We start from the raw sequence: 15113 nt of genomic DNA on the forward strand, positions 1-15113 counted from the left end.
CACACAAAATTACCAGCTTCAAGCCTCTTTTAGTGCATTTCAAAGTAAAAACAGGCATTACAGAATAATGTGAATATGTCACTGCACACTAATAACATTTTCAGTAAATTCGCACATTAATTGATAATCAGCCCAAAAAGGTGGTAATTGGCTTTTCTGCTGTGTTTTATATTTTAACCCTGTCTTAATTAATTTAGTTATGTAATCTTGCACTTAAATTTAATATTTACCCATTACAGTTCCACCACTGATTTTCTGGCACTCTTGGTTCCAGAGCTTGGCTGGTTTATCCAGCAGGCCAAGGAAGTCGGCTATGGGGATAGATTTACTGGCTCCAGCTGGGCTGGAGTTCCAGAGCCCTGGCCGCAGGTTACAAATTCAACCCACCGATCGGCCGTGGAAGTCCCGATGGGGTCAAGATTGGCTGCCTTGCCCAGCCAAGGAGCCACATTTTCGGGAAGACTTCCAGGGCGCACCGGGGCGGGGGGAATTCTTGCGGAATCCCGAGCAACCTCTAGTGGAACCCTAGTGTTCATTACGTATATATATAGTCTTTCTTTCGATCAGATTTCTCCCTTTATTTGGCAAAGTGAAAAATGCGGAAACCATGCAAAAAGCACGTAAAATGGATTTTTAAAATGCGGAAATCTGCGGAAAATTTCAGTGCCTGAACTCAGTGGGACGGGCAGCATCTCTGGAGAGAAGGAATGAGTGATGTTTCGGGTTGAGACCCTTCTTCAGACTGAGAGTCGGGGAAAGGGAAACAAGAGATATCGACGGTGATGTAGAGAGATAAGAACAAATGAATGAAATTTGTGCAAAAAAGGTAACGATGGCAAAGGAAACAGACCACTGTTAGCGGTTTGCTAGGTGAGAACGAGAAGCTGGTGCGGCTTGGGTGGGGGAGGGATGGAGAGAGTGGCAATGCAGGGGTTACTTGAAGTTAGAGAAATCAATATTCATACCAAACCAAGAGGCGGCAAGGGAAGCGGTGGCAAGGGAAGCGGTGGAAAAGCATCGTCCGACAGAACAAAAATCTGTAATAAAGAGGTCTGCCATCACGAGGGTTTACGGTTGAGAGGGTGAATTTAGTTGAGGATGGAACAGCAGATACTGGCTGAAACCAAAGATGGACACAAAAAGTTGGAGTAACTCAATGGGTCAGTTTAGTTAGTTTAGAGATACAGCGCGTAAACAGGCCCATCAGCCCACCGAGTCCGTGCTGACCAGTGATCACCCGTTCACACTAGGTATATGTGTTTAGTTTAGAGATATATCGCAGAAACAGGCCCTTCGGCCCATCGTGTTCACGATGACCAGCAACGATTCTCTGCATTAGGGCGGCGATAGCGCGGTAGCGTAGCAATAGAACTACTGCCTTCGAGCGCGAGAGTCCCAGGTTCGATCCTGGCTACGGGTGCTATCTGTACGGAGTTTGCACGATTTCCCCATGACTGTGTGGGATTTCTCCGGGTGCTTGGGTTTCCTCCCACACTCCAAAGAAGTACAGGTTTGTGGGTTAATTGTCCCCAGTGTGCGTGGGGCAGTGTTAATGTGCAGGGATCGCAGGTCTCGGGCTGAAGGGTCTGTTTACGTGCTGTATCTCTAAGCTAAACTAAACTAACAAATAACACAAACAAATTGCTCTCATATTTTTACATGAACACCAAAAATATATATATTTAATGTTATAAATTTAGTTTAATTTAGTTTAAAGATACAGCGTGGAAACAGGCTCTTCGTCCCACCGAGTCTGCGCCGACCATCGATCCCAGCACGATCTTACACACAGTAGGGACAATTTACATTTATACCATCAAAACGATAACAGGCAGCCTTGGAAGCCTATCCTCCCTAGTCAAACCACATGTCAAAAACCTTGGCGTGATATTTGACTCTGCATTAAAGTTTGACATGCAAGTCAACGCTGTGGTAAAAGCCAGCTTCTTCCAGCTTCGTACCATAGCTAAAATCAAACCATTCCTCCAATTTGACGACATTGAAAAAATCATTCACGCATTCATTTCCACCCGCCTAGACTACTGCAACTCCCTATACACTGGGATCAGCCAATCATCCCTGTCCCGCCATCAATTGGTCCAAACGCCGCAGCGAGACTCCTGACGGGTACCCATAAAAGGGACATCACCAAGATTCTGGCCTCTCTCCACTGGCTCTCAGTACAGTACAGAATCAACTTCAAGCTCCTCCTATTCACATACAAAGCCCTAAACAGGCTTGCCCCCCGATATCAAAAATCTTCTAACCCACCACTCTATCTCCAGGTCCCTCAGGTCGGCCGACTTGGGACTACTGACTATCCCGGGTCTAGGTTTAAGCTCAGGGGTGACCGCGTTTTTGCGGTTGCAGCTCCTAGACTGTGGAACAGCATCCCTCTCCCCATCAGAACTGCCCCCTCCATCGACTCCTTTAAGTCCAGGCTCAAAACCTATTTCTACTCCCAGCATTTGAGGCCCTCTGAGGGGGCGCTGTGAACTGTTTATGTATGTGCTGTTATGTTTGTGTGCCATTGTATGTTCATTCTTAGTACCTGCACTGATGTACAGCACTTTGGTCAACGTGGATTGTTTTTAAATGTGCTATACAAATAAAATTGACTTGACTTGACTTGAATGTTGGCTGTGTGCTATCTGAGAACGAGAAGCTGGTGCGAGTTGGCTGGGGGAGGGATGGAGAGCGAGGGAATGCACGGGTTACTTGAAGTTATAGAAATCAATTTTCATCCTGGACCGAGAAGGAATGGGTTATGTTTCGGGTCGTGTCCTTTCTTCATTGACAGCATTGATGTGCAGTGGGATGTAGGAGTCCAGGTTCACAGCTCACTGAAGGAGGCAGCATGAGCAGAGAGGGTGTGTGGCGTTGAGAGAAAGCTGGGTTCGGCAGTGACCACTCCGACATCCACAGTAACACGGTGAACTCGGTTGCTTTATTCTATTCACAGCAGCATAAATGTCCAGGACCACATGGGGGCGCTGTCCCTCACCGTCAGAGCCAAAGATACTAGAGAAAAATGATGGGTGATGTTTCAAGTGTGGACCCTTCTTCAGACAAGGGGGGGAAGGTGAAGAGCTGGTATGAATCAGGACCTGATCTTTTCATTGGTTAGCTGATATGCAAAACAGTGCAACCCTGTATATCTCGCACACAAAATGATGTACATTTTACCATGAATGACAGAAATAAAAGGTGTTATCCTTGTTTGTGAAGTTCATTTTTGAATGATGTAAAATTGTAGGGGGTTGGTGCAATATACTGCTAACCCACAAATGTGTCGTTATGAGATATTTGCGTTTGAAAAATCCATAAATCACAAAAAAATACAAGAAGGTGCCTATGTTATTTGACCAACTTATCGGTCGAATTTAAATATGAAATGTTTACAGGTTGTTGGGTAGTGGGTAAGGATCGTGTTAATGCATGTCAGTATCACAAAATGCTGGAGTAACTCAGCAGGTCAGGCAGCATCTCACCCACTGCTCCCTCTGCCCCGACTCTCTCCCCCCCACTCTCACCGCCCCCTCACTCTCCCCACCCCCCCCCCCCACTCTCTCTCTCCCCCCACTCCCTCTCACCACCCTCACTCTCTCCCCCCCCCCCCCCCCACTCTCTCTCACCCCTCTCCCAGTGATGGTCACTGTATTTTTTCTGTTTTATAAATAATTGTACACCTACGATATATATATATATTCCAATATTTCAAGCTCTTTTTAAAACTTGAATATTATTTATTTGTTGCCATATAAACCATAGCAACAGAAGATGACTAAGAAGGCAAGCAACAGAAGATGACTAAGAAGGCAATACGGGGAGAAAAGATGAGGGTCGAGGGTAAACTAGCCAATAATATAAAGGAGGATAGTAAAAGCTTTTTTAGGTATGTAAAGGGAAAAAAATAGTCAAGGCAAATGTGGGTCCCTTGAAGACAGAAGCGGGGGAATTTATTATGGGAAACAACGAAATGGCAGACGAGTTGAACTGGTACTTTGGATCTGTCTTCACTAAGGAAGATACAAGCAATCTCCCAGACGTTCTAGTGGCCAGAGATCCTAGGGTGACGGAGGAACTGAAGGAAATCCACATTAGGCAGGAAATGGTGTTGGGTAGACTGATGGGACTGAAGGCTGATAAATCCCCATGGCCTAATGGTCTGCATCCCAGAGTACTTAAGGAGGTGGCACTAGAAATTGTGGACGCATTGGTGATCATTTTCCAATGTTCTATAGATTCAGGATCAGTTCCTGTGGATTGGAGGGTAGCTAATGTTGTCCCACTTTTTAAGAAAGGAGGGAGAGAGAAAACGGGAAATTATAGACCAGTTAGTCTGACATCAGTGGTGGGGAAGATGCTGGAGTCAATTATAAAAGACAAAATTGCGGAGCATTTGGATAGTAGTAACAGGATTGTTCCGAGTCAGCATGGATTTACGAAGGGGAAATCATGCTTGACTAATCTTCTGGAATTCTTTGAGGATGTAACCAGGAAAATTGACAGGGGAGAGCCGGTGGATGTGGTGTACCTTGACTTTCAGAAAGTCTTTGACAAGGTTCCACATAGGAGATTAGTGGGCAAAATTAGAGCACATGGTATTGGAGGTAGGGCACTGACATGGATAGAAAATTGGTTGACAGACAGAAAGCAAAGAGTGGGGATAAATGGGTCCCTTTCAGAATGGCAGGCAGTAACTAGTGGGGTACCGCAAGGCTCGGTGCTGGGACCGCAGCTATTTACAATATACATTAATGACTTGGATGAAGGGATTAAAAGTACCATTAGCAAATTTGCAAATGATACAAAGCTGGGTGGTAGTGTGAACCGTGAGGAAGATGCTATGAGGTTGCAGGGTGACTTGGACAGGTTGTGTGAGTGGGCGGATGCATGGCAGGTGCAGTTTAATGTGGATAAGTGTGAGGTTATCCATTCTCTGCCACAGATGCCAGTGGTATCCAAATCACTGGATGGATTTAAGAGACAGTTAGATAGGGGCTAGTGGAATCAAGGGATATGGGGAGAAGGCAGGCACAGGTTACTGACTGTGGATGATCAGCCATGATCACAATGAATGGCAGTGCTGGTGCTGGTTCGAAGGGCCAAATGGCCTCCTCCAGCACCTATTTTCTACGTTTCTATTATTAAGAAATTGGACACGTTAGAGGCAGGAAACATGTTCCTAATGTTTTGGGAGTCCAGAACCAGCGGCCACAGTTTAAGAATAAAGGGTAGGCCATTTAGAACGGAGATGAGGAAAAACTTTTTCACTCAGAGAGTTGTAAATCTGTGGAATTCTATGCCTCAGAAGGCAGTAGAGGCCAATTCTCTGGATGCTTTCAAGAAAGAGCTAGATAATGATAGCGGAGTCAGAGAGTATGGGGAGAGGGCAGGAACGGGGTACTGACTGTGAATGATCAGCCATTATCACATTGAATAGCAGTCCTGGCTCAAAGGGCCGAATGGCCTACTCCTGCACCTCTTGTCTATTGCCTATTGGAGCACTGCACTGTGGGAGGGGTGGTGAGGATGGAGCACTGTGCTGTGGGAGGTGCGGTGAGGAGGGAGCTCTGTGCTGTGGGAGGGGAGGTGAGGAGGGAGCACTGTGCTGTGGGAGGGGAGGTGAGGAGGGAGCACTGTGCTGTGGGAGGGGCAGTGAGGGGGGAGCACTACACTGTGGGAGGGGCGGTGAGGAGGGAGCACTGCGCTGTGGGAGGGGCGGTGAGGAGGGAGCTCTGTGCTGTGGGAGGGGCGGTGAGGAGGGAGCACTACACTGTGGGAGGGGCAGTGAGGAGGGAGCACTGTGCTGTGGGAGGGGCGGTGAGCAGGGAGCACTACGCTGTGTGAGGGGCGGTGAGGAGGCAGCGCTGCGGGAGGAGGGAGCACTGCGCTGTTGGAGAGGCAGTGAGGAGGGAGCTCTGTGGGAGAGGCAGTGAGGAGGGAGTTCTGTGGGAGAGGCAGTGAGGAGGGAGCGCTGTGCTGTGGGAGGGGCAGTGTGAGAGAGCTCTGCAGGAGGAGAGAGCTCTGCAGGAGGAGGGAGCGCTGCGCTGTGGGAGGGGCGGTGAGGATGGAGCGCTGCGCTGTAGGAGGGGCAGTGAGGAGGGAGCACTGCTGTGGAAGAGGCAGTGAGGAGGGAGCACTACACTGTGGGAGGGGCGGTGAGGAGGGAGCACTGCTGTGAGAGAGGCAGTGAGGAGGGAGCACTACACTGTGGGAGGGGCGGTGAGGAGGGAGTGCCGTGTTGTGGAAGGGCTGATGATGAGGAAGCGCTGTTCTATGAGAAGAACTGTTCAATCCTTCCCCGCAGACACCCCCTGTCCCTGAGTCTCTCCTCAATTCCCCTCAAACCATCCTCCTTCACAGACCCTACTCCCTCACAACTCAGACCCTCCTGCCCTCGGTCCCTCACAAGAGTCCCCCCCTCCCAGGGTCCCGGGCCGAAACGTCACCTATCCATGTCCTCCACAGGTGCTGCCTGACCCGCTGAGTTACTCCAGTGCTCTGTGTATTTTATTTGTAATCCAGCATCTGCAGTTCCTTGTGTCTCCCCTCCATTTCCTGACGCTGCCCTCGCCCTCCCTCCCGCCCGCACTCACCAGGGTCCCACACACACACACACGCACTCGTCGCCCACCGCGGGAACCTCACGGCGGCCGGAGGAGCAGGGACCAGGTCACAAGCGCATCGGCCACAGACTGGGGAAAACAGCTCGCATGAGCCGCGTGTGTATTGATGCAGCGCTGCAGAGGGTGAAGCCGGCCGGCCACACACACATTCTCAAAGTGTACCAGTGGAGTGAAATGGAAGGATCGAACCAAGGACCTGGTCTCAGAAAGCATATACATTTCATGTGGGGAAAAAAACTCATGTCAGCATGCATCATTAGAAAACGGCAAAAAGGAAAAAAAAAGGTCAATGATATTTTCTACAAACCATTGGCAAGCACGGGCTCATAATTCCGCTTCACGTTGTTATAACGGAGCTTCTCCAAGTCATTTATTTCTTCAAACTCTTCCTTGGAAAAATAGCCCGCAATGTCTTTGAACTGGTCAGCATCCTGGAAAAACAAACATTGTATCTGATACACTTTGGTGCATAATCTGTAATCATCAGATATTAATTCCAAAACAGATTTGAAAATATCATTTTTTTACTTAATACAGGACAATTCCAGGATAAAGAATCACAACTTAAAATTAAAGGGTAACTTCTTCAGGATAGAAATTATATATTTCTTCACTCAGAATATTGTGAGTTTTTTTCCTACGGTTGAAAGAAATCAGCTGTTAATTACATTCCAGCAAGATCAACACATTATTGATTCCAAGAAGTAATAAACCATATCACAGTAAGAGAGGAAACTGCATTTATAGTGCAGGTCTGGCGTGATCTGCCTGAAAGGTCCAGACCCAATATATTGCCTGTCAAGATTCAAGATTGCAGTTTCCAGCCAACAGACGTCAGTGTCTACATTTCTGGCAATGAAGACAGTGACAATCATGGGCTTCCCCCACACTAAAGTCAGGAGCAGCACACAGTGGCTGCTGCAAAACCACTAGTATAAAAAGGAATAAATTGTCAGAGATAATCAGCAAGTCAGGCAGCATCTGTGGAGGTAGAAACGGAGTGAATGTTTCAGGTTAATATTCTTTCCTCACAGATGGGGAAAGTTGCCAGATGGAGACAGACAACTAAAAGGATGAGGGAGATGGTCTGAACGGCCTCCCAGATCAATATTAATGTCAGTGATCCACTCCAGAGCCCAGGGAACTCATCCACTCCTCATTGACACCAATTCCTGGGGTTGGGATGGTCTGAGAAGGAGCAGCAGCATTTTCCCCGTTCCCAGGCCCCTGAGAGGACATTTATCAGGCATCTTCTGCCCACTCTCCATGTCAAAGCTACCTGGAGTCTCACCTCTGAGCCCTGCATCCCAGACATGGTCTCGTCTCCTTCAGCATCACTTCGGCTCCCTTCCTGAGCTCAGATAACCACTTCACACCTCACCTCAACTAAACCTCACCTCGACTAAACCTCACCTCGGCTAAACCTCACCTCGGCTAAACCTCACCTCGGCTAAACCTCACCTCGGCTAAACCTCACCTCGGCTAAACCTCACCTCGGCTAAACCTCACCCATCGAATAAATCCTTGCCTTGACTCAACTTTATCTCACTAAACGTCGCCCCTCAACTAAACACACCTCACTACTAAATTTCACACCTAAACCAACAAAACCCCTTGCCTGGACTAAACCTCACACCTCACGACTAAACTTCTCACTCCTAAACCTCGTCTCAACATAAATCTTACCACAACTAAACTTAACCTCAACAAAACCTCACCCCTCAACGATAAACCCTTGCCTTGACTAAAATTCACCTCACACCTAAACCGCATGACTAAACCGCGCCTCAACTAAAACTCAATTAACTAAATTTCACTAAACCTCCCACCTCACACCTGAACTTTGCCACGACTAAAGCTCACACCTCGACTAAACCCTTCGCCTCACCTCAACTAAACCTCGGCTCGACTAAACCTCCCCTCGACAAAACACTTTGCCTTGACTAAACCCCTCACCTCAACTAAACCTTGCCTCAGCTAAATTTCACACAACTAAACCTCCCCTCAACTAAACTTCGCCCCTCAACTAAACGTCACACTTCACTACCAAACCACCGCACACCTAAACCCTTCCCCTCGACCAAACCTCACCTCAGTTAAACCTCCCAACTCAGCTAAATTTTACAACCCACTAAACCTTAAACTCGACTAAATTCCACCTCACATCTAATCCCCGCCTCGACTAAACCTCCTACCTCATGACTAAACCTCACCTCAGCTGAACCTCACCTCAGCTAAACCTCACACCTCGACTAAATCCTCACACCTCGACTAAATCCTCGCCTCGACTAAACCTTACCTCACTAAATGTCACCCCTCAACTAAACACCTCATTACTATATACACCTCATACCTAAACCAACTAAACCCCTCACCTCCACTAAACCACACTTCACGACTAAACTTCTCCTCACTCCTAAACCTCGCCTCAACCTAAACCACACCTCGATTAAGCCCCTCGCCTCGACTAAACCCTTCGCCTCGACTAAACCCCTCGCCTCGACTAAACCCCGCGCCTCGACTAAACTCCTCGCCTCGACTAAACCCCTCGCCTCGACTAAACACCTCGCCTCGACTAAACCCCTCGCCTCGACTAAACCCCTCGCCTCGACTAAACCCCTCACCTCGACCAAGCCCCTTCGTCTCATCTAAACCCCTCGCCTCGACTAAACCCCTCACCTTGACTAAACCCCTCGCCTCGACTAAACCCCTCGCCTCGACTAAACCCCAGCCTCGACTAAACCCCAACCTCGACTAAACCCCTCGCCTTGACTAATTCCCTCGCCTCGACTAAACCCCTCACCTTGACTAAACCACAGCCTCGACTAAACCCTACACCTCGACTAAACCACAGCCTCAACTAATGTTCACCTCACACCCAATCCTAGCCTCCACTGAACTTTACCTCAACCAAAGATACTAGAGGAACAAGGTTGACCACTCGACCCTAAAAACCGTAGTACGTCATGACGCCATTTTAGTGGGCAGAAACTTGCGGAAATCATTTTAAAAGAAAAATAACAAAAATCTGTGCATTGATAGATGAGACATATTCTGCATTTTAATGGGATCATCACACACACTGTTCCCCCACAACACTGATTACACTGCGAGTGGCAGAGCGGGGGGGGGGGGGGGGGGGGGGTTGCCCACTAAAATGGCTCCTTTGCGCACTACACTACAGTACGGGCTATTTCAACGGACTGGTTCATCTTGTTCCTCCAGTATCTTTGATCCCGACTCAACCTCTCCACTAATCGCCGCCTCTATCCCGCTCCCGCAATTTATAGCCCCCCCCCCCCCCCCCCGGCCGTTGGCGGCGCGTCACGTGAGCGGAGCGGCTCCAACCAGAGCGCGGGTCACGTGGACAGCTCGAGCCCTCGGCGGCAAAAGGCGCCAAAATCCGTCGCAGGTCGCCCGCTGTCCTCGCTTTCCCGCCGCCGCGCCGCCGGTGGGGGGGAGTGGCTGAGGCCGCGGGCGGAGCAGTGGGGTGCGGGGCGAGCGCGGAGAGCGGCGCAGGCGCACTCCCCGAGAGAGCCGGGGGGGAGGGGCGCAGTGCGCTGACGCTAACGATGACGTCGAGCCCCTGCCGCGCCGCCCGCCCGCCCGCCCGCCCGCGGCTCCAGCCCCCCCTCTCTCGGCGGCGGGAAAGCGAGGACGGCGGGCGACTCGCAACGGCTTTTGCCGGCGAAGGCTCGAGCTGTCCACGTGACCCGCGCTCTGGTTGGAGCCGCTCACGTGACGCGCCGCCAACGGCCGGTGGGGGGGGGGGGGGGGGCTATAAATAGCGGGAGCGGGAGAGAGTCGGCGATTTGTGGAGGCGGGGATTAGGTGTGAGGTGGAGTTTAGTGGTGAGGCGGAGTTTAGTGGTGAGGCGGAGTTTAGTGGTGATTGGGGCGGAGTTTAGTGGTGAGGCGGAGTTTAGTGGTGAGGCGGAGTTTAGTGGTGAGGCGGAGTTTAGTGGTGAGACGGAGTTTAGTGGTGAGACGGAGTTTAGTGGTGAGGTGGGAGGTTTAGTTGAGGTAAAGTTTAGTCTTGCTCAGTTTAGTGAGGTGAGATTCAGTGAGTTTTGCGCATTAATGAAATTTAGTTAATTGAGATTTAGTTGAGGTGAGGATTAGACGAGGTGAGGTTTAGTTGAGGTAAATTTTAGTCGTGAGGTGGGAGGTTTAGTTGAGGTGAGGTGGGGTTTTGCCAAGGTGGTTTAGTGAGGTGAGGTTTAGTGAGGTAAAGTTTAGTGGAGGAGAGGGTTTTGTTGAGGTGTGGGGTTGAGTCAAGGTGAGGTTTGTGTTGAGGTGAGATTTAGTTGAGGTAAAGTTTAGTCGTGAGGCGGGAGGTTTAGTTGAGGTAAAGTTTAGTCGTGAGGTGGGAGGTTTAGTTGAGGTGAGGTGGGGTTTAGCCAAGGCGGTTTAGTGAGGTGAGGTTTAGTTGAGGTAAAGTTTAGTCGTGAGGTGGGAGGTTTAGTTGAGGTGAGGTGGGGTTTAGCCAAGGCGGTTTAGTGAGGTGAGGTTTAGTGAGGTAAAGTTTAGTGGAGGAGAGGGTTTTGTTGAGGTGTGGGGTTGAGTCAAGGTGAGGTTTGGGTTGAGGTGAGGTTTAGTTGAGGTAAAGTTTAGTCGTGAGGCGGGAGGTTTAGTTGAGGTAAAGTTTAGTCTTGTGCAGTTTAGTGAGGTGAGATTCAGTGAGTTTTGAGGTTTAGTGAAATTTAGTTAATTGAGATTTAGTTGAGGCGAGGTTTAGACAAGGTGAGGTTTAGTTGAGGTGAGGTGGGGTGTAGCCAAGGCGGTTTAGTGAGGTAGGGTTTAGTGAGGTTTGAGGTAAAGTTTAGTCGAGGCAAGGGTTTATTCGAGGTGAGGTTTCGTCGAGGCGAGGTTTAAGAGTGAGAAGAAGATTAGTCGTGAGGTGTGAGATTTAGTGGAGGTGAGGGGTTTAGGTGTGAGGTGAAATATAGTAGTGAGCTGTGTTTAGTTGAGGGGTGACGTTTAGTGAGGTAAAGTTTAGTCAAGGCGAGGATTTAGTCGAGGTGTCAGGTTTAGCCGAGGTGAGGTTTAGCCGAGGTGGGGTTTAGTCAAGGTGAGGTTTAGTCAAGGTGGGGTTTAGTCGAGGTGGGGTTTAGTGAAGGAGGGGTTTAGTCGAGGTGGGGTGTTGCCGAGGTGAGATTTAGTCGAGGTTAGGTGTGAAGTGAGTGGCTGAGCTCAGGATGGGAGACGCTGCTGAAGGAGACAAGACCATGTCTGGGATGCAGGGCTCAGAGGTGAGACTCCAGGGAGCTTTGACATGGAGAGTGGGCAGAAGATGCCGGATAAATGTCCTCTCGGAAGCCTGGGAAAGGGGAAAATGCTGCTGCTCCTTCACAGACCATCACCACCCCAGGAATTGGTGTCAATGAGGAGTGGATGAGCCCCCTGGGCTCTGAAGTGGATCACTGACATTAATAATTGATCTGGAAGGCCATTCAGACCATCTCCCTCATCCTTCTAGTTGTCTGACTCCATCTGGCAACTTTCCCCAGCCGTGAGGAAAGAATATTAACCTGAAACATTCACTCCGTTTCTCCCTCCACAGATGCTGCTTGGCTTGCTGATTATTTCGGGCAATTTATTTTTTTACAATAGTGTTTTTGCAGGAGCCACTGTGTGCTTCTCCTGACTTCAGTGTGGGGGAAGTCCATGATTGTCACTGTCTTCATTGCCAGAAATGTAGACACTGATGTCTGTTGGCTGGAAGTTGCGATCTTGAATCTTGACAGGCAACATTTTGGGTCTGGACCTTTCAGGCAGATCACGCCAGACCTGCACTATAAATGCAGTTTCCTCTTTTACTGTGATATGGTTTATTACTTCTTGGAATCAATAATGTGTTGATCTTCCTGGAATGTAATTAACAGCTGATTTCTTTCAACCGTAGAAAAAAACTCACTATATTCTGAGTGAAGAAATATCTCATTTCTATCCTGAAGAATTTACCCTTTAATTTTAAGTTGTGATTCTTTATCCTGGAATTGTCCTGTATTAAATTTTTAAAATGATATTTTCAAATCTGTTTTGGAATTAATATCTGATGATTACAGATTATGCACCAAAGTGAATCAGATACAATGTTTGTTTTTCCAGAATGCTGACAAGTTCAAAGACATTGCTGGCTATTTTTCCAAGGAAGAGTTTGAAGAAATAAGTGACTGGGAGAAGCTCCGTTATAAGAACGTGAAGCGGAATTATGAAGCCATGCTTGCTGTTGGTTTGTACAAAATTTTGTCCACTTTTTTTTCCCTTTTTGCCCTTTTCTAATGATGCATGCTGACATGAATTTTTTTTCCCCACATGAAAACTAAATAGATCTGTGGTTTCTGAGACCAGGTCCTTGGTGAGATCCTTCCTTTTCACCATTTCACTCCACAGGTATACTTTGACAATATGTCTGAGGATATTGAACATTCCTGTTCTTTGATAACATAATTGCTGTTGGCTTCTTCCTTGTGATCTTGGTCTCTGAAGTCATTGGCAGATTTTCCTTCAAGAAAGTGAGTTCACATCAAGCATCCAGTCCAGACAGTGTTCATGGCTGAGTACGAAAAACCTGTAACTACTTTGAGAATTCAGGAATATCCTCAACCTCTTGCATCTGTGCTCAAGGTTCCCACCTGATCCAACATTGGATCTATCGTTCCCATGTTTAAGAAGGCCACTGTGATCTACCTCACTGACTTCCATCTGGTAGCACTCAGATTCACGGTAATAAAGTGCCTAAAGAGGTTGGCTAGGGTGCAAATCCACTCTTGCCTCACAAATGTTAGACAGAGCTCTAGGGGATAGTGGAATCAAGGGATATGGGGAGAAGGCAGGCACAGGTTACTGATTGTAGATGATCAGCCATGATCACAATGAATGGCGGTGCTGGCTTGAAGGGCCAAATGTCCTCCTCCTGCATCTATTTTCTATGTTCTATGACTTGGATCCACTTCAGTTTGTGAACTGTCAAAGCTGGTCAAAAGTAGATGCCATCTCACTAGCTCTGCACTCTGCTGTAGACCACCGATAATACATGTCAGGCAGCTATTCATCAACTACGGGTTGGTATTCAACACTATCATCCCCTCCAAATTATCAGTAAGGCCCAGTACCTGGTTCTCTGTGCCTTCCTTTGCAACTGGATGTGAGAGAGAGGGAAATTGGTTGAGTGGTGCTGCAACGATAACCTCTAGCTGAACTCTTAACAAACTTGTGCAGATGTACTGTCGAAAGTATCCTGACTGGTTGCATCATGGCCTGCTAAGGCAATCCAATGCAGAGGAATGCAAGAGGCTGCATGGTGTGGTGGACTCGACCCAGTCCATCACAGGCACACACCTCCCCACCATCAATAGCATCTACATGAGAACCCACCTCAAGAAGGCGGCATCGGTCATCAAGGTTCCCATTCATCCGGGCTGTTCTCTCATCTTGCTGCTACAATCAGGTAGGAGATACTGAAGCCTGAAGTCTCACCACCAGGATCAGGATCTGCTACTTTCTGACAACTGTATTCTTGAAACCATATGTGCAATCCTAATGCAACCGTGATTCCTATTGCACAACCATAGACTTTTCATTACAACGTAATTTGACTGATGTCTTGTGGAGTTGCACAGTCTTCTCGCAACAGTCTTACAGAATTTCTACATAATTAGTTTTATGTATATCCGTCTCTAAACCTGTTATGCTTCTGCAAAGTAGCCTTTCATTGTATGTACATCGTACATGCATACAACAATAAACTTGACATAATTTGGAAAAATTGGGATCGGGATCAAACAAACCTGTGTCATCACTTGTGCATGCCAGAGACTGAGTTATTCCAACACTTTATCCTTGAAGTTCCTCTCTTAACATGTCACTGCTCCCTCAAGTACAGCACACTCCTGCAAAACATTTCCATAATGAGCCTTGGAAAATGGGAATATATTTCCATATGTCTGGAAAACCCCATTGGAGGAAAACACAGGCAGTGATTTCTGTTGTGTGAAGGAATGAGTAATTGAAGATACAGACTCCAATCTGAGACTAACTGTTTGGTCCACTGTGCAACAGTAATTCCTGCTCTCCTTAATGTCTCAGAGACAGGTACTACTTGCAAGAGGCTCCACAAGTTTGTAGATGCTTAATCAAATGTGTCATTAATGACGCATCTATAAGTTTGCAGATGACACCGCTGTCTGGTCATGAACAATGAGGAGACAGAGTACAGGAAGGAGTAAGAGTACCTTGTAACTTAGTGTCAAATTAACAACATCCCCTTCAATGTCACAAGATGAAAAGCTAGTTCTCGACTTCAGGATAGAATACATGCCCCAATCATCATTAATAATGCCAAAGTTCAAAGCATTCTTGGGCATAAGATTACCAACAATTCTTTGTGGACCAATCTCATTGAAACAACAGCCACTGTTCCCCACAGTTAACAGACTACTGAATGGTCTTTCGATAAGCTAGATACAGTCCCGTTTCT

The sequence above is a fragment of the Rhinoraja longicauda genome, chromosome 43 (genome assembly GCF_053455715.1).
Source record: "Rhinoraja longicauda isolate Sanriku21f chromosome 43, sRhiLon1.1, whole genome shotgun sequence".
Lineage (NCBI taxonomy): Eukaryota > Metazoa > Chordata > Chondrichthyes > Rajiformes > Arhynchobatidae > Rhinoraja > Rhinoraja longicauda.